This window comes from Podarcis vaucheri (assembly GCF_965113315.1).
Source record: "Podarcis vaucheri genome assembly, chromosome: 6".
In the NCBI taxonomy this organism is placed as follows: domain Eukaryota; kingdom Metazoa; phylum Chordata; class Lepidosauria; order Squamata; family Lacertidae; genus Podarcis; species Podarcis vaucheri.
The window spans coordinates 10,157,155-10,179,796 of record NC_138764.1 but is presented as its reverse complement, the minus strand read 5'-3'; the positions used below and the strand labels follow the sequence as shown (position 1 = coordinate 10,179,796).

The 22,642-nt window shown below is 43.9% G+C and overlaps 2 protein-coding genes across 4 annotated transcripts in view; one reads left to right on the top strand and one right to left on the bottom strand.

The window, feature by feature from the left end:
• RALGPS2 (Ral GEF with PH domain and SH3 binding motif 2) overlaps nucleotides 1-19,921 on the bottom strand; it is a 99,727-nt gene extending 79,806 nt beyond the window's left edge. The window contains exon 1 of one of the 2 annotated variants that reach the window (XM_082229081.1): nucleotides 19,753-19,921. The gene's annotated coding sequence lies outside the window, so the exon portion shown is untranslated. The remainder of the gene's footprint in view (nucleotides 1-19,752) is intronic. The other variant, XM_082229082.1, reaches the window with a different exon arrangement.
• A 202-nt stretch (nucleotides 19,922-20,123) lies between these two features.
• LOC309535728 (uncharacterized protein) overlaps nucleotides 20,124-22,642 on the top strand; it is a 35,144-nt gene continuing 32,625 nt past the window's right edge. For both annotated transcript variants that reach the window (XM_082229130.1, XM_082229129.1), the window contains exon 1: nucleotides 20,124-20,386. The gene's annotated coding sequence lies outside the window, so the exon portion shown is untranslated. The remainder of the gene's footprint in view (nucleotides 20,387-22,642) is intronic.

Sequence of the window (22,642 nt, the reverse complement as noted above, 5' to 3'; positions counted from 1 at the left end):
CCCCTTCAGATCCAAGGCTACTGACCCTGGATAAGTATGCTGATAACCCACTTGCTACCTTCCATGGAGATGATATCAGAGAAAGGGAATGCACTCTGGGGAAGGCAAGCTGAAAGGAAGAAGTATTCAAGCCATAAGTTTCCTGCCTTTGTAACCTATCCCAACAATATCCAGATAGGCTCCAATACGCAAGGGGGAGACTCCAAGAGGCTTTGGAAGGGACAGTGGATAGAAAGATTCCTGCCACGTCCCAGAGGAAGAGGCATGTGGTGGTAGTAGGTGACTCTCTGCTGAATGGGACAGAGGCAGTAGTGTGCAGAGGAAACAGAATGTCCCGGGTGGTGTACTGTCTTTTCCTATATTATATTATACTATATTACGCTACACAGAAATGTTTAAATGTTTCTTTGATTGTCCTTGAATCTTCCCACCACACTTGCTATCCTCTCCTGTCACATCAATGTGGTGTGCCATGCCCTTTGAGAACCTCTTATCTAGAGTGGGGTGTCTTACTTTCACGACTTCCTGAAAGTAGGCTATTCAACACACATGAGCCCAGTGGTGATATTCCTTCCTGAATGCCTCGTTTGTGATGTGCTTTAATAAAAACAAAAAACACGATTTCCCTCTTAGGGTGGATCTACACACAGGAAAAACCCCGCTATAAATAAGTCAGAAATTAAATTGCTGTAACAAAAGATTGCTTTGCTAGGATAGCCAACAGTGTGACGTGGCAGCTAAAAAAGCCAAAGCAATTCTGGGCTGCATCAATAGGAGTATAGCATCTAGATCAAGGGAAGTAATAGTGCCACTGTATTCTGCTCTGGTCAGACCTCACCTGGAGTACTGTGTCCAGTTCTGGGCACCACAGTTCAAGAAGGACACTGACAAACTGGAACGTGTCCAGAGGAGGGCAACCAAAATGGTCAAAGGCCTGGAAACGATGCCTTATGAGGAACGGCTAAGGGAGCTGGGCATGTTTAGCCTGGAGAAGAGGAGGTTAAGGGGTGATATGATAGCCCTGTTCAAATATATAAAAGGATGTCACATAGAGGAGGGAGAAAGGTTGTTTTCTGCTGCCCCAGAGAAGCGGACACGGAGCAATGGATCCAAACTACAAGAAAGAAGATTCCACCTAAACATTCGGAAGAACTTCCTGACAGTAAGAGCTGTTTGACAGTGGAATTTGCTGCCAAGGAGTGTGGTGGAGTCTCCTCCTTTGGAGGTCTTTAAGCAGAGGCTTGACAACCATATGTCAGGAGTGCTCTGATGGTGTTTCCTGCTTGGCAGGGGGTTGGACTCGATGGCCCTTGTGGTCTCTTCCAACTCTATGATTCTATGATTCTATAGGATAATGACAACTCCTCCTGATTCATCAATGTACCATTTGCTGTATAGTGCTTCCTGTATTGGGGATGTTTAACTACCTTTCATCTTCTTTTTTACGACATGCCAACTGCAAAATAATTAAAAATAGTCTTACTTGATTTAATTCTCTGAAATCCTACACAACTAGACTTCAAAAACCCTCAACATTTGCAAAGATGAGAACTCTGTGACCCTCCAGGTGCTGTTGGATGCCAACTCCTGTGAGCCCTAGCCAGTATGGCCAATGGTGAGGGATAATCTCAATAAACTAGGACTAGTTAATACAATAACTAAAAGGGTTTAAATGAACCAAGGATCATGCAACCATCCAAACTAACTAACTATAATTAAGGACAATACCATATATTACATTTTAGCCCACAATGTTTCCAGCCTAAAAGTTTGCTTTGCGCTTTCAATCATAGTACTTCTCAAACTTAAAATTTATAAACACTGTACTCACAAAGCCTTTCAAATTATACATATAGATTCACTTTACTCCATCTCATATTGCTCTTTCAGTCACACTTTAATCTGGGGGAAGGTAGTTGCACAAGTATTTCCCCCAAGGGCTCTCATATCATTTAAACCAGGTACAGGTGGAAGTTTAACCCTCTGCTCTTAATTACTGGCTCCATCTAAATCTAAATCCTCCTGGTCTACTACCCTTAGTGACACAAGACCCCCATAAAAGTGTGTGGTCCAAAATTGTGCACCAAAAATTTCTCTCCTGCGGACTCCACCCACATCAGCTTCTCACGATGGGCTTTATTAAAGCAAAAAGGCTAATTGGACAGCGTCTGAAGGACTTAAGAGCAACAGAACAATCTGGCCATTATAAAGAAACTCTGTCTTTGGTATGCCTTTTTTTCCTCCTTTCAAGTTTGATTCCCTGGCACCATATTTGTATAAATTAACTATCCCAAAATACAGATGAGCCTTCACACTGGCCAGATTGGATGTAATGCCCTCTGCCATACTTGAGGGCAGATACCAAAAGATTCCAGCTGAGAAACGACTCTGCCCCTGTGGAGATGGCAATCTGGAAACAGTGGCTCATGTTTTCCTGTCCTGTCCCCTTAATAAAGACCCGAGGAATGAGATCATCACCCCACTCCTACTTACCATCCCAGGCCGCCCATCTGCGGCCACATTCTGCTTTCTGTTAACAGATCAAAATGATCAGACAACAGCAAAGGTTGCTAGGTTTATTGAGGGTGCAATGAGATTAAGGGCCACTATCTGAATGATAAACTTGATCATTTGATTGTCCTTTTTACCCACTGTTGTCTTTTTAATTGTATATATTGCTTGTTTTATGTTGCTATAGCCGTTGGCTAATGCAAATAAAGTTTATCTACCTATCTTCTGCTCTGAGCCATTTGCTCAATAAAAAAAAAAGCTGTCAGTACCTTCTCTCAAATGCATTTTTGTTTACCTAAAATTCAGTATTTTGTCACTCTTAACTCCCTTTCCTTCCACTTTGATGACCACAGGTCAATGATCAACAAGACATGACATCAGTCACTGCAAGATCTTAAAATGGAGGGGAACCACAAATCTCCCTTCAGAACAAAAGAAGCAATAGGACAGCTCATGTTGTTGTTAGCAGCTAAGCTTAAATACCTGCATCAGAAACCAGATTTTCACATCAGCCTCCAAACATGTTTAAACAGCACCAAACCTAAGTTAGTATTTTCAAAAACATTCTGCAGGGTCAGTCATTCTTCAGAGATTACATGATTCAGAAACTCCGTAGCAGGGCAGTTTACAATAAGTAACTCAAAACCTCAGGTGGGCATTTTTCAACACCAATCAGAACTCTGGAACCCTTCACCCCTTCACAATACTAATCACCATTTGCTTACTCTATAAATACATGCACCAGACTTGCACAGTTTGAATTGTTCAACATGACTGTTTTTGTGTTCAGCAGCCAAAAGTTCTCTAACATTTAAATAATGCAAGCACAGTATCAACTGGCCAGTGATGCTCAGCACTACGTACACAAATGTGGCTATATACTGGACAATGAACAATCTACACATCCAAAATTTATGCCTAAATAAACTGTGGCACTTCAAGTACAAACACTTGCACCATCCCTTAATGTGTAGGTGGGTTTTGTCTACAAATCTCTTGGATTTGATCATCAAAAATTTGAGGCTTCTTCACAAAACGACACACCTGATATTTTTCAAGTACAGCTGGCAGTGAAAAAGTCTGTCATCTAACACAGGAACAAAAAAACCCTATGATAACTCATATAGAATGCCAATGGTTGCCAACTAAATCATGAACATGTCTCGCAGAAAGAGGGGTCAGAGTGGTGAACTCGTAAGTTCATCAGCACTCTCTATAGAAAAACGTCTGGTTTCTTACTCCCAGATCCTATATTCCCATCATCAAATTGTACAACATAAATGAAGTAAGCAAATTTACACCACGGGTAAAAAGTTAAACAGCATGCCTAGAAAATATCTGAATTTTTTAAATGCCCAAGCACATGTTAAGTTGGTGACTTTACAGGGCTTGATTGGTAATATTCTGCAGGTGAAGAAATGTACATTTCACTAGCTGCGGGTCCCACTGAGTCACCTCAAATTCATCTATTGAGTAGCGGCCTCAAAAGAGTCTTCTTGCACCTGCTCGTCCAGAGCCACAGCAGATGCCTCATCTTCACACTACCAGCAGGATTTGAGGGTGTGACTTACCTTCCTAGCTACATTATAGTACCATTATCAGCCTGCATCCATCACACATCTGCATTGTCTGCTGGGACCCCCAGAACAGCCCACACAAAGGTGGCCAGACTGCATAGTGGGCACCCAGAACACAGGCTGACCCAAATCTGTAGGCTCCCCTATGCCATGCCAAACCTTGGGATAGCTGCATCCAATAAAGTTAGCACCATTTCCAAGCCAGACCTGGACTGTTTCATTTCAAGGGGGGCTCCTGAAGACCATGCCAGGAAGCAAGTGGGCAACATACCCATTCCCTTCAGTCCTTTGAGACTGGGAGAGAACACAAGAGAATGCTAACTGGGCTGTCACACCCTTAATATGACCAGCTTCTCCATTATTTCTAGAAGGAAAAGTAATTAAATATCTCCTTTCACACAGAAACTCATGCTTCCAAAATAGCCAAATTAAGCTGTGCTGTAACGTATTTCCAAGACAAACTGAACACTTTGTTTCAGAGGTGCATGTATTTCTAGATTTCTCCTACGTTAGAAAAAAAGTTGTTATAAATTACACTCTCAAAAATAGCAAAGAACCTGTGATTAAGCTATTTTGAGTGGGGGCGGCTCCAATGGGTGTCAAGAATCAGAAATGGAGTAATACCACTAAGAAAGCATAAAGCAGTTTACGGCGTGAGAAATGAGACTGACTTAATCCTGGATGTAAAATAGCCAGTACTTTATGTTTATATACTGTATAAACACAAAATTATGTTGGTGTTTCAAAAGAGAAGTCACATTATGCTTGAGTAACAAAACACCTAGTAAAATAAATAAAACCACAAAGGGAGAGAAATTTATGTGTATGCACTTTACATTTAATCTCTTCATAAGCTGTTCTGTGCCACAAAGTGATGGTCTAGCAGAGAAGCTTTCACAGTTCTGAAATAGAGACAGCAATCCATCAAGGAAGCATAAGTAGTGCAAAAGCCAATAGGGTGGATCCAATCTATTTCCTAATGTGAGTGGTTCAATTTAATATCCACATCCCAGTTTGGCAGAGAAACCTCAGTTCTGGAAGATAAAAACTACATACAATTGTTATCTTTAGCAAAGATAACAAATACCAACTCAGAAATAACAAATCCAAAACAGAAATGTGAAATCAAATTGCGTGTTTGCACAATGTTGCACAAAAATGTTTTACATTTAAAAACACAATACCAAGAGATTTCTCAAGTTCTATGAATATATTTTCTGGTTAAAATCCAGAAAAGCCGATGAGTGTACACACTGAGGTGTGCTATCCCCTTGCATTTCATAAAATGCTGTTCCAGAAGACATTTGTGGGGCAGGAGCCAGAAGAGGAAACCGTGAAGTGTCCCAATATGAATGCAGAACATCATGCATAGCACCGTTGGGACTTTCCTCAGACCACATCCTTCATCAGCCTTACATCACATTTTTCCTTGGGGGGGGGGTGAAGGGAATTCTGATAAGGACTCTAGTTGGCGTGGATGGGGGTTAAAGAGGAGTGCAATTGGGGGTAAAAGTCAAGCCTGCTATACAAAAGTAAAATTTGCATTGACTACGCCTACCACTTTGACTCTGGCCCTGCCCACCACTGGCGTGCGGCCCCTGGAAGGTTGCCCATGTGACCATGAGGCTGGAAAAGGTTCTTGACCTTTTTACAACCAAAGCCTGAACCAGACACAACAAAATTTAACATAGTCTCAACCCTGCACAGCAGAAGCTGAACAAACTGAAAATCTTGTATACTGTATATTTAAATGCAAAAGGAAGGCTATGAAAATATTTTATGCCAAGGCCATGTTAAATAATTTGTTTGCTAACAGCAGCCTAAAATCAGCCAAAATTCATTACAATTGGTGAATTTAATGCTTCTTGCAAGAGACTTTAGGTGTATTTCTTTGATAAGGCAGAGAACAGGTAGGAACTGTTCCAGCTTAGAGAATAAAAGATGAATTTTACAGTCAAGAGTGTTTAAAAACAAAAAACAAAAGGCAATAACACTACCTCAACATACAATTTTATACTCATTTTTTTCTTTTTAGCTGTTGATTGAGCCCCAACGGTATTGAGATTTCATAATTTCATGCACTGTACTTAAAACTTTTATTTGAGTAATACCACATATGATTGAGCATTCTTTATAAAATGACTTGTTGATTTTTACTACTGTCACTTTCTTTCATCTGGATAGTGGAAATGCTAGGATAGCGAAGAAGCAAACTTTGTCAAAGATATAGGGTTGAATCCAAGTAAGTCAATGCACGAATGGAATGTGCTCCTCGTCCCTGAGTTTCCCGTTCCTGCCCCTGCAATTTGTTCGGGGCAGGTGTGGTGTTTTTTTTTTGGGGGGGGGAGAAGTACAGAGGGGGTGGAATTTCTGTTGCACAAGTGGAGCTTGTTTTGCCTGTGTAATGTCTTCATTGAATACAACCCACCGAATTATATTTTATATTATCTTGATCAAATTAATACGGCTACTCATATATTGTAGGCTAAGAGATATGCCACTGGGACTTTATTACTAAACACATGCATCTGGGAGTAGGCATGTCTAGTACTACACTGTTAGGCAGCAATCCAATACTTAATTATCTGGGAGCAAGTCCCACTCAATGAGACATATAAAGTAGACATGCAAAGGACTGCAGTGAATTATGTATTTTCTTAACTCATTCTACCTTACCAGACAGACGTGCAAGGATATCACTTCCTGATAATTGACAATCTACCTCAAGTATGAAACTTTTGTTGTTGTTCAGAAATGTAGCCAGATGTTCTGATTGGGCTTTTAAGTTCTTATATAAAAAGCAGGACGGTAAGGTCATTGAGGCTGCAATTCCAACACTACTTACTTGCGAGTAAGCCCCACTGAATTCAATAGGACTTACTTCTGGTTCTGCTGTATGATGCCTGACAGTAGATTTTCCTGCATTAACAGTTTTTAGGCAAACCATGGTTTGCATTTGTTCTCCCAACCAAAATTGAAAACCCTAGTTTGAACAGGGTTTAAATTGAGCCAGCAAAACACTACCATAAACAAATGCTGTCAGCTCTTTTTCTTACTGATGTCTTTTTATCCATATGTTTGAGAAGTTGAATAGTTTGTAAATATGCCTAAAGAAACAGGCCTACCATCTCCAAATAAAACATAGGTCCAACATAATAAAAATGTAAAGACAAGGGAAAGCTGGCAGTAAAAACATTTTAAACCTACCCTTCATCAACGAAAAATCCCAGGTTGGGGTACAGTAAAACCCATAAAAACACATCATAGTTTCATCAAGACCAAATTAACAGGGCAAGCACAGACAAACCACCCTGAACAGATAAAACAGTAATTAAAACAGAATCAAACAATAGCCACCTAATTGACAAATGCCTGAGCAAACAAATATATTTTGAGCTGGCAATGAAAACTCAGAGGGAAGGGAATTCTACAACCAGGGCACCAACCGAGAGAAAACCCTTTCCCTAGTGGCTATGTAGCAGATCTCATTCAACTGCAGTAGGCGCAACAGGTCTTCCCTCTAAGTTCTTAACTCAAGGGCAGGATGATAGTTTTAAAGTAACTGATATTCAACAGAGAGGTTCAGTCATCTATGTTTATCCATCTCCTATAGTGCACACTAGTTGCACTATCAACTGCAAAAAAGATTGTTCCTCCTTCTGATCAACTTCAGATTTTATAGTAAATTTCTGCTTTTTAATTAGCACAGCTCCCAGTGTTGATGAAACTCCTTCTCATACATACATGACACAAAATATGGATGTGTATACATGCAGGTCCTGCTTACAATTGTTAGGGGAGTGTTTGCATAACGAGTCCACAATTTCCACTGTTTCCTATGGAAACATTTCTACTGTAGGATTGTCTGCTCACTTTCACCTTCTCTCCATGGTTTCTTCCTGAAATTGTTGCAGCCAATCAGCAAAAGAGAGGCAAAGGGCGGTGGGGGATGAAAAGCTAAAGTTTCTGTCTGCAAGACTGGGGCCTTTAAATGCTTGTTCTGACATTACATTTAAGGAGGGGAAGAAGTGAAAGGAATTTGCAACTCCTTTTTCCATCTCAGAGGTCACCATAAGAAAAAATCTAAGAGGCCCTTTTCACAAGGATTCTCATACTTTTGCTTTCCCCAGTTCTGTGTAAGTATCAGTTGGCCCTTTGAACTTAATAACTTGAATACCAAAGAAATACGACTTCCTAATGCCAGCATCTGATGTTGTTGAAAGAGATCTCTTCGCTAAACTTTTAAAGCATATGAATTGCTACTGGGGAAGTTAGAGAATTTGATTCACTGGAGTTTTCATCCTGTGCTATGCTGTTATTTTATTGCTTTATTATACGATTTTTTATTTTTTCTCTTTCATAAACAATTCTCGGAATGCCGAAGACAAATATGAACTACCCCATCCCCCAGGGTTACTGTTATTAAATGAACCCAGAAACATTTTACCTGAAACTTTATAGTAATACAAATTCAGAAATACTTCAGGATACAAGGTAAACCTTTAAAAATCGTAATGAGGGGGGGGTTACCTACAAAAAGCTAAGATATGATCTCACACAATATCTAATTTTCCAAAGATCTGTCATATTTAGGAATTAGGATATATTATAATGTAAACTATATGGTCAAAATTAACCACAACAGTTTATATGAAAAGACAAAGAGAATGATAGATGACTACCAGTTTTACAGCTGAATGTTCTTCCAAAAGTTTTGTTTGTACTCATTCCACTGCTGATATCTTTCCAAATTTTTAACAACTGGCAAAACTTACTTAATTTCTTTTGGTCTGGGAAAAGACCAAGAATAGCACCAAAAACACTTTACAAACCAAAAAGAGAAAAAGGCTTAGGATTTCAAAACCATAAATGCAATTATCTAGCTGCAAAGCTAAATCGTATGACAACCTGGTTTATGCATAATGAAGCTTCAGTAATGAAACAAGGAATAATCAGCACATTTAAAATGCTGTGTGATTCTGTACAAAAAGAGACAGTGACATTTAAAAACAACAACAATGCAACAGAAAATCAATCTAAAACAAGTACAGGGTTGAGAAACCTCAGCAAAACTATCCTAGAGTGTTTTTGCCTTGCTGGAATGTGTCCTTGAACTTTGATAATGCATTTTGCTTGCCTGGATGGAGGACAGATAGTGAGTGAGTGAGTCTGTGCAGAAACTAGCTTACTGTGCAAAGAAAAATGTACATTCATAATAACAATAATATTTTATTATTTTATTATTTATACCACGCCCATCCGTCTGGTTTTCCCCAGCCACTCTGGGCAGCTTACAAGATATCTAAAAACATAATAAAAACATCAGGCCTTAAAAACCTCCTGATACTCTGTCCTCTTTTGTCTCCAACCCGTTCCACCACTGACATGCGGCCCTCAAAGGCTGAAAAGGGTTCCCCATCCCTGGCCTAGTACAAAGAAAACCTAGCTCTGGACTATTTCCTAACTCAGAGTCGTAACTAAATAGGGAGTAGTACAGTGGACGCTCGGGTTGCAAACGTGATCTGTGCGGGAGGCACGTTCGCAACCCGCAGTGCCGTGTCTGCGCGGGTCGCAATTCAGCACTTCTGCACATGCGTGAGCACCAAAACCCGGAAGTAACCCGTTCTGGTACTTCCGGCTTCGGCGCAGTGCACAACCCGAAAACAAGCAGCCTGAAGCACCTGTAACCTGAGGTATGTCTGTATTAATATGAAGCAGAGAAGCAAAATGCCTCCCAAAGAAAATGTTCAAAATAGTAATAAAATTAAAGTAACTAGATAGTTGGTAAAGTTCTTACCAAGGCGAATGAAAATAGAATTTTGCAACATTAGGCTAAAGCAATCACTCCGCTGGGCAAGCTGAAATGCTTGTGTCTTCCCCACTCATGCTACTCTTGAGTTCTCCACCCCAAGCCAATTTAATGGGGTGTTGTGGCTGTGGGGAGTAAAAAGCCCTGTTGCATAAGCAGAAGTCCTTCTGCACAGCAGATGGGTCGCTTTAGGTCAGAGGTGTCCAAACTTTTTTCAAAGGGGGCCAGATTCGATGAAGTGAAGGGCCAAATTACCCTGGGAAATAAACTGCCACAGGGGCCAGATTCAACAGACCAGCAGGCCGGATTAGGCCCCCAAAACGGACTTTGGACATGGCTGCTTTAGGTGAATTCTGCTCTGGTTGAACTTAGACCAGTCATCTTTTAGCCTAACCTATTTCACAAAGTTGTTTATGAGGATAAAATGGGTAGGGAGCATGCACACCATCTTCAGCTTCTTGGAGGAAATGCTGGATATAAATGTAATAATAAAGATGGAAATAGACGTGGGCTATAGCTCCAATGGGACGCGGGTGGCGCTGTGGTCTAAACCAGAGCCTTGGGCTTGCCGATCGAAAGGTGGGTGCTTCGAATCCCATTGACGGGGTGAGCTCCCGTTGCTCAGTCCCTGCTCCTGCCAATCTAGCAGTTTGAAAGCATGTCATGTGCAAGTAGATAAATAGGTACCGCTCCAGCAGGAAGGTAAACGGCGTTTCCGTGTGCTGCTCTGGTTTTGCCAGAAGCAGCTTAGTCATGCTGGCTACATGACCCGGAAAAACTGTCTACAGACAAACGGCTCCCTTGGCCTGTAAAGCGAGATGAGCGCCGCAACCCCAGAGTCGTTCGCGACTGGACTTAACTGTCAGGGGTCCTTTACCTTTACCTTTTATAGCTCCAAAAGAAACCATGGGCAATAACCAAGATCATGTGAATGGACCTCTACTCTCAAGATGAGACTTCCCCTTCCTGTTCTCTTTCTCCTTGCTGTACCCACTCCCAATCTGATCCAGAGAGTCCCTGGACCTAAGGTGTTATTTAACACCCAGATAAATCCAAATATACCCAGGTGATGGTGTAGGAGGGGCATAAACACAAGAGGAGATATTGCACATATTCTGGGGGCTGTGTGAAAAATCAAAGAGGTACTGGGAAGTAATTTTAGAGTATTAGAGAAATGACAGGATACAGTGGCATCTGGAACAATAGTTGTATGATTTGGCAATACATGAGATGCTGAAGGATGATTATCCATCTTCAAGCAACAGCTAAAATGCCAATTAGCTACTAAACAGAGACAGAGTTTCATCATGGAGGTTTAGATGTTTAGGGTGTGGGACTAGTACTGTACCTGGGAGACCAGAGTTTGAATCCACACACAGCAAGGCTCACTGGGTCACTTGAACCAGTCACTGCCTCACAGCCTAACCTTGTGGCGATTAAATGAAGAGGGAGATAACTGTATGCCACCATGAGTTCCTTGGAGAAAAGTTAGGATATAAATGCAATAAATAAATAATCTGCAATGAGATGCATATACTTAAGCTTATTATTAAGAAAAGAGAGAACAGATGGAGTAATAAAAGCTTTATTGCATAATAGTATATGTTCATTATATACTGGAATGATAAAGGACAGAATCATGCTCAGTCCTACAGTTTATTAATTTTGTAAAATTAAGAACATTGCCTATATTCTTATTTTTCTCAAGCAATGTACTATATCAGATGATATTTATTGTTTTATTTGCTTAATGGATTATTTGTGGAACATTTTTCTGTGGATCAATTCATCCTTTTCCATAACAATAAAAAAATTCTGAGAAATGAACTAATCCACAACATCTTTGGAGATCCACCTCACTTTTGTTTTTCTGTCTAGAACTGTCACTGCACCCTGGTGAGTCAAAGAAAAAGACATGTTGACAGATCAGGTGGAGCAAAATACTTCTTACAGAGCCAATAATCCATTCCAACTTGCAAACACTAACTCCCACCTGGATACAAGCTAATGGTGAATTTGCACATGCACTTGGACTGCCTCAACTGTGTTTGTTCTCTACTCTGAAGAGAAGTCCATAAACACACACATCAACATACATTGCTGGATAAAAATAGCAAGACACCAGAACACAGGGTGATTTCTGATGCCATGTTGTCACGCAACAATATGCAGTTATGTTGGGACAGCATTCTTGGACTCCATCTTCATTTTCTCTTTAAACACTTCCCATTTAGACCAGTAATTTACTTCTCAATTAGAAGTAAATTACTGGTCTAAATCTTTGCTTTAGGGGTATACCAGGCTATTGGGACAGCTTCAGATCCAAGCTGCTTCCAAGTTATCCCCAGGATGCTCTTTTCGGCTAGTGATGAGATCAGGTGTCAGGTCAGGTCTTCAGGTGTTTCTGTGACAATGGAGGGCAGGGGACACTGCAATGTCAGAGAAGGATATCTAATCTATTTTATGCTCCTAGGATCTCTTAGGCATTCCATATATATATATATATATATATATATATATATATATATCCTGTTTTTGTTTGTTTGTTTTTGTTTGTTTGTTTGAAGAGCTGGTTCAGGATATTTACAGCTAGACCTAGATACTGGCTACTTGATTCAGGGCAAAAATAGGACAGTTCCCCCTTTAGGTCAGCAAGACTAGAATCTTAGATCTAATGAGTACTTCTATAATCTCTCGATTCTTATGAGGCACTGGCAAATTCTAATTAATTTCCTGCACAATCATGATATAGAAGTCCTTACTTTCATAAAGTCTGTGGAAAAACAATGCTTGCCAATGAGGTGAAGAACTAAGAAAACAAATACTCCAAAGGAATAAAGATTATAGAAACCACACTGGACAAGACAGAAGAGGAAAAGATGTGACCATTCAAACACATATTGCCTTTTCTATGTCAGGAAATGCATTTTGGTAGCAAAGCCTAGGTTGCAAAGGGGACCTACTACATTCGTCTTACAACCAGCAAGAAATTAAAAGGTTAATGGGGAAGAAAAAAATCCTCCCTCTGCCTCTGAAAACTATGGAGGCAGTTGAAATCTTATAGTCTACACTGGTATCCATGAAAACAAAGATTAGCTTATGGACTATCTCCATCTTTCATAATTATACCTTTGGCATCACAGAAATGTCTCCTTCCAAAAAGTACACATACATGAATACAGTGGTACCCCGCAAGACGAACGCCTCGCAAGACGGAAAACCCGCTAGACGAAAGGGTTTTCCGTTTTGGAGACGCTTCGCAAAACGAATTTCCCTATGGGCTTCCTTCGCAAGACGAAAGCCCATAGGGAAATCTCCGGGACAGGGCGTCTTGCCCACTGTCCTCGGACCTCCTCCCGCCGCCAGGCTTCGGAAGGCTGCTCCGAAGCCTGGCGGAGGGCGGAGAGGTTTTTTAAAAACCCCGGGACAGCGGGGGACTTCTCCTTTGTCCCGAGGTTTTTTAAAATGCTGGCGGGCGGCAGCGAAGGCTTTGCTGCTGCCCGCCAGCATTTTAAATTCGCCCCGGACAGCGGAGAAATCCCCCGCTGTCCTGAGGTTTTTTAAAATGCTGGTGTCTTCCCCTTTCTCCCCGGACCTCTTTTGAAGCAAGGGGCGGCAACGCGGAGAAGCAATCTTCTCCCCGTTGCCACCCCTTGCTTCAAAAGAGGGGACAGAGGGAAAGGTGGGCGCCTTCCTTTCTCTCCCCCCCCGACCCCTTTTGAAGCAAGGGGCGGCAAAGGGGAGAAGCGATCTTCTCCCCGTTGCCGCCCCTTGCTTCAAAAGAGGGGACAGAGGGAAAGGCGGGCGCCTTCCTCTCTCTCCCCCCCGACCCCTCTTGAAGCAAGGGGCGGCAACGCAGAGAAGCGATCTTCTCCCCGTTGCCGCCCCTTGCTTCAAAAGAGGGGACAGAGGGAAAGGCGGGCGCCTTCCTTTCTCTCTGTCCGGGGCGATTTTAAAATGCTGCCGTTGGGGGGGGGGAGCAAAGACTTTCGCCCCCCCAGCCTTCAGAAGAGGTCGGGGGACAGATTGTCCCCGGACCTGGTCTGAAGTCGGTTTCCATAGGAACGCATTAATTGATTTTCAATGCATTCCTATGGGAAACCGTGCATCGCAAGACGAAAAACTCCCAAGAAGAAAAAACTTGCGGAACGAATTAATTTCGTCTTGCGAGGCACCACTGTACCTATCTCCTCAGATTCTCTCCAATTTTTTTCTGGATTTGTTGTTTTGGAAGTGAAACAATAAAAAGCAGTCAATGACATTATAGGAAGTTATTAATTTCAATTACTGTATCATAGCTCAGTGAGCACTCGAGGCTTGACATACTTTTCCTTAGAAAATCAACTTATTCTCTCAGACCAATAAGAAGTGTTTAGAAAGTGAAAGTACACATTACAAAAGGCTCCTCCATGGAAACATTGCCCTACAGCAACTTATCAGCTATTAAATTAACACAGCATTTATTTCTTATGGTCTGGATATTTGTTAACCCTGACTTTGTACTTTCACTTTAAGTGGAAATTAAATCCCCTGATACTCTGATTAGGATGGGCTAAATCAAGGACATTGTCTGTTCAAATGTACTTCCTATCTCCCAAAAGCAAACCTTATTTACATGTAGAATGGCAATTTTAAACATTAAAGAGCAAAGGTTGTATCCAAGTGTCAATCACCACTTTGTCCTAGAAAGCAGTGCCCCCCAGAGGTAAATGTTTATCATCATTTAGCCCTATTAGGTTTCTACAGATTGTAAACCTCTTAGCTTCCTGTCCAATTCAATGTGCTGTGTGCTGGCTGGGGCTTATGGAAGTTCTAGTCCAAAACATCTGAATGGCACCAAGTTGACTTATGCCATAAAACATTGTTTAAATTGGGGGTATAAATAACATTTTTTCCAACAATGCAAACATCTTAAATTGTCAGGCTAGCTTACACTGACAATTTATATTTGATGGAGTAACCATACAAACCAATTACCGTATTTTTTGCTCTATAAGACTCACTTTTTCCCTCCTAAAAAGTAAGGGGAAATGTGTGTGCTTCTTATGGAGCGAATGCAGGCTGCGCAGCTATCCCAGAAGCCAGAACAGCAAAAGGGATTGCTGCTTTCACTGCGTAGTGATCCCTCTTGCTGTTCTGGCTTCTGAGATTCAGAATATTTTTGTTCTTGTTTTCCTCCCCAAAAAACTAGGCGCATCTTGTGGTCTGGTGTGTCTTATAGAGCGAAAAATACGGTATATATTTTGAACCATAATCTTACCTTAAGGCAGGAGTGGGAAACCTGTGGCTCTCAAGATGTTGCGGGTCTCCCAACTCCCATCATCCCTGACCACTGGCTTGGGATGATGGGAGTCCTGTGCCTTAGAAGCCCAGGCCTCTTGATAACCCATTCTTGTGTTGACACAACTTTATACAATCACATACACACATACTCACAGAGCTCATCCCTTCTGTACAAACTTTTCAGAGCTACGTTAAGAACAATGTAAATCCTATAGATCCCTTTCCAACGGTGGTTGGTTATTGCAACCAAACTAGAATACTCTACTATTATGGTGTAGCATCAATCAGTTGCATACTGTACAGTCCTCTTTCAACACCATATTCTCCAAATAGTCACATCTTATTTATACCTTCCAATTTGAACCATGAAACCTGCTTCAGAATTAAAGGTGAAGTTCTGTCAACTGGTTTTTTTAAAAGCTGCTAATAAGGAGAATGGGGAGAAACTCATTTCTGTATTTATTATATTAGAACTGGAACTGCAAATTTAGTACCAAATTGTTAAGAATTTGAATACCCCAGTTCAGCTCAATATTTACACACACTCCACCACCCTGCTAGTTTTTAAAATGCACCATTCTCAGCCCCCTGTGATCTGTGGGGTTTGCAAGACTGGCTGGTTGTGCTGGTGTAGACAGACTAAGAGTTAGGAGACAACAGGAGGACTGAACAAAAGGGGAATGTAGACCAAGAGGCCATGGAAGACAGCATGGGAGGAGAGTTTTGAAGCAGTAGTGATCATGGGAAGCACTGGTTCAATGATGCCATTACGCAGCATTGTCAGTGAAGACAAGCCAACATGAGCAGCAGCACTCCTGCCATGGTGGTCACTTTCTGTGGAAATTGATGCCCTTTGCAGAAGAATGCCTTTCCTGAGACAGCAGCAATGAATGGCAGATTTGGGGGTCACGCCCAAAGGCACTACTCCAATGAATGTTTCTTTGCCCACTATGCAAGCTGCTTGCTGCTTCTAGTGGAAACACAGTGATCCAAATTCCCCAGTAGTAGCCTTCAAAGTAGCCTTTCCGCCTTTTGATGATGCACAGGCATTTGCACAACTTCAATTCTCTCCAACCTGGCTGACCTCTGCTTTTCAAAAGCACTAGGTAACAGCTCCTCAGCATCTTTTCCTAGTCCCAGCATGGGAAGGGGTGGATGATGACACTGAAACTGGTGCCGAGCTCCAGTTTCCATTCTCATTCATGCTTTTATCTTTGCTGTCAGAACTGTAACCCCGGTGCACCTGCTTCATGACCCAGAAAGCTGTCTGCGGACAAATGCCGGCTCCCTTGGTCTGAAAGCGAGATGAGCACCGCAACGCCACAGCCACCTTTGACAGGACTTAACAGTCCAGGGGTCCTTTACCTTACTAGTCTGAACAGAAAGAGAAGGTTCTGTTGTCTACCTGTGCCAGTATGCAGGTGGTTGGCAATTCCTGGTGCCTTTCCCACAGAGGGAGCTGCACCAGGTTCTCAAATAAGGATACTTTAATCCAAACCCAGATAAATTTTGCATGTACCTCATGATCCCAGTCACAAAAGCACAAGCCCCAATAATCCCACACAAGGATGCAAGTTCCACTGATGCAAGTTTCAATTGATGCAGTTTTCCCTACAGTGATATGTTCAAACCTGTTCGTTCACCTCAGGCATCCAATACATACATATAAACATCATTGAAAGCACACATCACCAGTTCTCATCCATGCTGAATTTTGCTTTCTGTCCTGTAAGTACAGTAATGTATTTCTCACTCTATACTGGCAGAAGGAGTTCTGTTAAAAACACTTCCACTGCTGCGGGTAGAATTTTTACACCCTTACCTTCACACACAATAACACAATCACCAAGTGAGAAAAAAGAAAATATAAACGGCACCTACTCAGAACCACATTCCATTATTCTGTATTATTTAATATGGAATAACTATTATTTTATGGTTCTGTATTCAATCACTAAAAGTAATGTCACTCTGGGAATATTTTACTGAAAGGAGTACAGCATATATATATTTAAAACGACACTCTGTCCTGACACATGCGCTGAAATTCAGGAAATTCAAGCTTATCACTCTGGTGCATTCAAGAGCACATGCTTGAGAAGCCACTGCCCTCCCATACTTCACACATCCAGCTTATTGTGTGAAAGATAGAGGTCTAGTGGGCTAATCTTCAGCCTCCAGAACAACTACTGCTAATGTCTCAAGATCCTCCATTATCTCCATTGCTCTCTGTAACTGCTCAGCTCCACTACATTTCATTTATTAGACTTATTAGTTGCTTGTCACCCGGAGGTCTCCAAGCATCTGACAGAAAAAGAAAATATATATATACAATACCAGGGGAGGGGGGGGATCATATAATACATTAATGTTTCATATAAATTCCATTAAAAGTACCAAAATAATAAAGCAATACTCATGGGAACTGGGTGTGCAAAAACCCACTAATAGTTAGTTGCCCTGTATTTTGAGAGTGCTCATTTTCATGCTGTGCTGCCTGTATAACCAACCAGACAACCCACACATCAAAAGCGCAGAACCAAACATGGCTTCTGTTCCAACAGGCCCTTTTGCTCTTTTACTGTGCAGTTATGCAGAGAAAAAACAAAATGGTGATACTTTTGTTGGCGAAGCAAGGTGTTCTATGAGGTATTTTGGGATCTCTCCAGTACCAGTTAAGGACAACTGACCTAAAAAGCTGTATGGTAGCCAGAGTGAACAAGGCTCCACCTGGTAATCTACTTGGCAAAACGAGGTGAATCAAAATTAAGTGGAGGCAATTTCTTCAGGATAGGTATGTGCCAAATCAAGTGCAGCATATTGTTTTCACCTGGTGCTTTGTGTCCTACACTTCAAAAGCAAGGTGTCAAGGCGCCAAATCAAGGTCATAGGAAGCTCCTGTGGGAAATTCGTTTAGAATTCCCTATTGCAAAACATAACTCCAAAACTTATTAAACAATCAGAAGCTAGTTCAAAATATATATAATTGTTCTCTCTTTTCTATTTACCTGAGACTACAGCTACAGCGGTCTCTTATGTATTAGCAACTTGTGGTCCCTTCAACAAACCCAACCCTCAGTAATACAACGAAGACCCCACAGTTGTCAAAATAGAAGCAGAAGGAACGCTTGAAGGGAAGTGCACCGAATGTACTACAAGTGCACTTTGACAAGACAGCAACTGAGCAGGGATTGACCATTTGCCACTTCTTATTCAAAATTATCCTCTAGTAAAAATAGCTATCGCACAGCAAATAGCTTAGAGAAATTGCAATGGCTTCTAAATCCCACTAGTTACTCTGCCTTTGAAAGGCATGGCAATACTCTCTTGGTCAATTTTTCCATGGAGGGTTGGATGGAGGCTGCACTCCTATCATGACATATCCAAACCCCTCACCTCCTACATAGTTAACACAGACGATAGAGCTGTGACTCACCTCAAGCTCAGGAATAGGAATGACAATGTCTCATGGTAAGGAGAGGGGAGAACTAGCAAGCCTGCTAGTCCATGCAGAATAGAGAAAGCTCCAGGCATGCACATGTATGCTTTAATTAAACACAAATTAAGGGAAGGCAAGTTCTAACCCTGCTCCAAAACGGAGCAGAACAACAGAATACGGGTAAGAGATTCCTCTGGCATCTTAAAGGCGAATCAATTCATTCTGGCCTAAGATTTCATAGGCCAGAGTCCAGTTTAACAGATGCATGACAAGGCAACTAAGCGGGTGGGTGAGTGAGTAGGTAGAATGCACAAGTGTGTTTATTTTATACATGCATCCTCAGTACATAGAAAAGAAGACTGTTGGTTGCATTAGATTTTTGGCCAAACTCAGCAAGGCCAACAACCCACCCAATGTGACCGTACATAGAGTAGAAAAGCACACAGAACTGAACCAAGAATTTGTCAGTATAACCCTAAATTGGAGTTTAACGAGTCCCAAGTCCTAGGCTATGCTGTGACCATTTTAGCTTGATCAGGCTTCACTTGATAGGCGTGCAAGGTGAGCGACTCAACACTCGCTCTGGACTTGTATCTGTGCAGCTGATGGGAGAGAGAGCTCGAATAAAGTTGGCAATGTGGTCAAGTCAGATACGAAACACAAGCTGCCAAGCAAGGCGTGGAAAGTTCCTCAAAGACCCCAACCACCCTCCTCTTCTTCGCCGCCCGCCGCCCCCCGAGGCGTTGCAAGAAGAGCATGCGCTGGCTGGGCAAATAATGGGTGGGTGGGTGACAGAGAGGCGTTCAATGGAGCCGGAGGGGGGGGGGGGCGACACAGGAAAGGGAGTTGAATGGAGCCCAATGGAGGAGTTCAATGGAGGCGCGGCAAGGAAGGAAGACTCCCCGGGCTCGGCGGGAAGGAGACCCCCGCCCGGCGTGGAGGCGAAAGGGGACGGAGAGGAGGAGGAGGGCGGGCGCCGCCGGAGCCGTGGGCGTCGGCAGCAGCCGCTCGGCCATCCCTGCGGGCCTCGGCGAGGCGCCCCCGGGGCCGGCTGAGGGAAGGCGCTGCTCGCCCACACGCCGCCGGTGCCCCAGCAGCCGCCGCCGCCTCCGCCTCCGCCGCCCTCGACTCACCTGCTGACGAGACGCGAGAGGAGCGGGCAGAGCGAACGCGGGACGCGGCGAGGAAGCCGAGCTGCCCGGCCCGAGCTTAGCCGCCGCCGCCGCCGCCTCCCTCCCTTCCTCGCCCGCCTCAGCCCGCTCGCTTCAGCCGCTCTCATTCAGCACCGGCGGCCGCTTATCCTCTGAGGGGAGGGAGGGGGAGGAGGAGGAGGAGGAGGAGGAGGAGGCGGCGTCTCCCGGCTCACGCACGCACGCACGCGCACGCTCCCCCGCGCAAGGTAGGGAGGGCAAGAGAGCGACGCATGCGCGCGCGCGCCCGTCTTTCCCTCCTGGAATTCCGCCGGATGGGAAAGCGGGAGAAGAGAAGGAAGCGCGCAGGCGCGATCTGTCCGGCCCGTTTTTGTTCGGCCCCTTTAAGAGGCCGTGAGCGCGAGCGGCCCGGCGGCGTTAGGGAAAAGCGGGCTCCGATTGGTCGCTGCCGCGAGAGAGCTCCCTCCCACCGCGAGGAGTTAACTGTCACAATGGCGGCGGCCAACGGCCTCGGAGAGAGAGAGAGAGAGAGAGAGAAGCAGTGGAGGCCGGGCGCCCCCTTCGGATGCCGCGCCGCTTATCCCGGAGGAGGAGGAGGAGGACTGGGGAAAGGAAGGTGAGATGGGGGCGGAGATGGGGGGCGGTGGGGGTGCCCTCAATGTGTCCGGGTTTATAAACTCCCTTTGTCTAAAAGACAAGTACAGTGGTACCTCAGGTTAAGTACCGGATTTGTTCCGGAGGTCCGTTCTTAACCTGAAACTGTTCTTAACCTGAAGGACCACTTTAGCTAATGGGGCCTCCTGCTGCCGCTGCACCGCCGGAGCACAATTTCTGTTCTCATCCTGAAGCAAAGTTCTTAACCTGAAGCACTATTTCTGGGTTAGCGGAGTCTGTAAGCTGAAGCGTATGTAACCTGAAGCGTATGTAACCCGAGGTACCACTGTACTTCTGACAAGACAGAAGTACTGTTTCGGGGGGACGGGGCGGGCAGGTGTGGAGGACTCCCTGGTCCTGAATGGGGTAACTGTGCACCTGAAGGACCAGGTGCGCAGCCGGGGAGTCATTTTGGACTCACAGCTGTCCTTGGAGGCACAGGTCAATTCTGTATCCAGGGCAGCTGTTTACCAGCTCCATCTGGTACGCAGGCAGAGACCCTTCCTACCCACGGACTGTCTCGCAAGAGTGGTGCATGCTCTGGTTATCTCCCACTTGGACTACTGCAATGCGCTCTACGTGGGGCTACCCTTGAAGGTGACCTGGAAACTACAATTAATCCAGAATGTGGCAACTAGATTGGTGACTGGAAGCGGCCACCGAGACCACATAACACATAACATGAAAGACCTACATTGGCTCCCAGTATGTTTCCGAGCACAATTCAAAGTGTTGGTGCTGACCTTTAAAGCCCTAAACGGCCTTGGTCCAGTATATCTGAAGGAGCATCTCCACCTCCATCGTTCTACCCGGACACTGAGGTCCAGCGCCAAGGGCCTTCTGGCGGTTCCTTCCCTGCGAAAAGCCAAGTTACAAGGAACCTAGCAGAGGGCCTTCTCGGTGGTGGTGCCCGCCCTGTGGAACGCCTTCCCACCAGATGTGAAAGAGAACAACAACTACCAGACTTTTAGAAGACATCTGAAGGCAGCCCTGTTTAGGGAAACTTTCAATGTTTAATAGGTTATTGTATTTTACTGTTTTGTAAGAAGCCACCCAGAGCGGCTGGGGAAACCCAGCCAAATGGGCGGGGTATAAATAAATTATTATTATTATTATTATTATTATTATTATTATTATTATTTATTGTTGTTGTTGTTGTTGTATAAAAACCGTTTATTTTAATTTTTGTGTGTGTTCCAGACCTTGTCAAGGTCTTTCTTAACTAAGCTGCGAGCTCGCCCTTCGCCTTGTTTCTTACATCTTTCTTTGAAACCGAGCTTCCCTTTTCTCCCTGCAGATGTTGGGCTCGCATTTAAGGAGAGAAACGAGGAGGAGGAGGAGGAGGCCGAGTTCCGTCTTGTGGGAAGGCTGCTAAGCGAGCCTTGATCCGGATGGATGGACCTGTCTTCCCTTTACTGGGTGTGGGTGGGGTGCTGATGGGGTACCTTGGCTCTGCCAATGCTCTGAAGAATGTGCACTAAAGCACAGGCCATCTCCTCTTTGTTCCGGACACTGATGACTGGCTCCAGAACAGAGCATAACATTGTGTAGTTGTTGGTCACAAATTCTGCAAACTCTTTGTACTGCTCCATGGGGAGGGTGGAATAGTCTGGTAACAGCATTTTATCCGTATGGATGGACCTGTCTTCCCTTTACTGGGCGTGGGTGGGGTGCTGATGGGATACCACTTCTCCACGAATTGCCGACCGGTCACGGCAGCTATGGGGATGTTGACCAGACCCACATAGTTGTTCTTGTCCTTTTTCTTCTTCTTTTCGACATCTTTATAGATGTGGATGGTGATGCTATGGGCAGGTGGAAGGCCAGAGAACTCAAAGTGCTCTCCCCAGAAGATATTATCGTTTTTCATTTTGCTGGTTGTGTGGGCAAATGAGGTATCGTCCACACACAACAGCCCCGGGTATCATCACTGAGAGGGGTGACATTCGGCCGGGCCAGCCTTCCAAAGAATGTCACCCCTGGGTGCGCCACCTGCCTGCGACTCCCAAGCCTCCCCCAAGCTGTCAAAACGAAGGGGGAAGGCCGCCAGCACAGAGGCGCCTGAGTGTGGCGCAGCTTTGCCGGCAGCCTTCCTCTTTCATTTCAACAGCTCGGGGGAGGCTTGGGAGTCGCGGGCAGGTGGCGCACCCAGGGATGACATTCTTTGGAAGGCTGGCACGGCCTTCCAGAAGGCAGCACTTGGCTTGCAGCGCCCAGA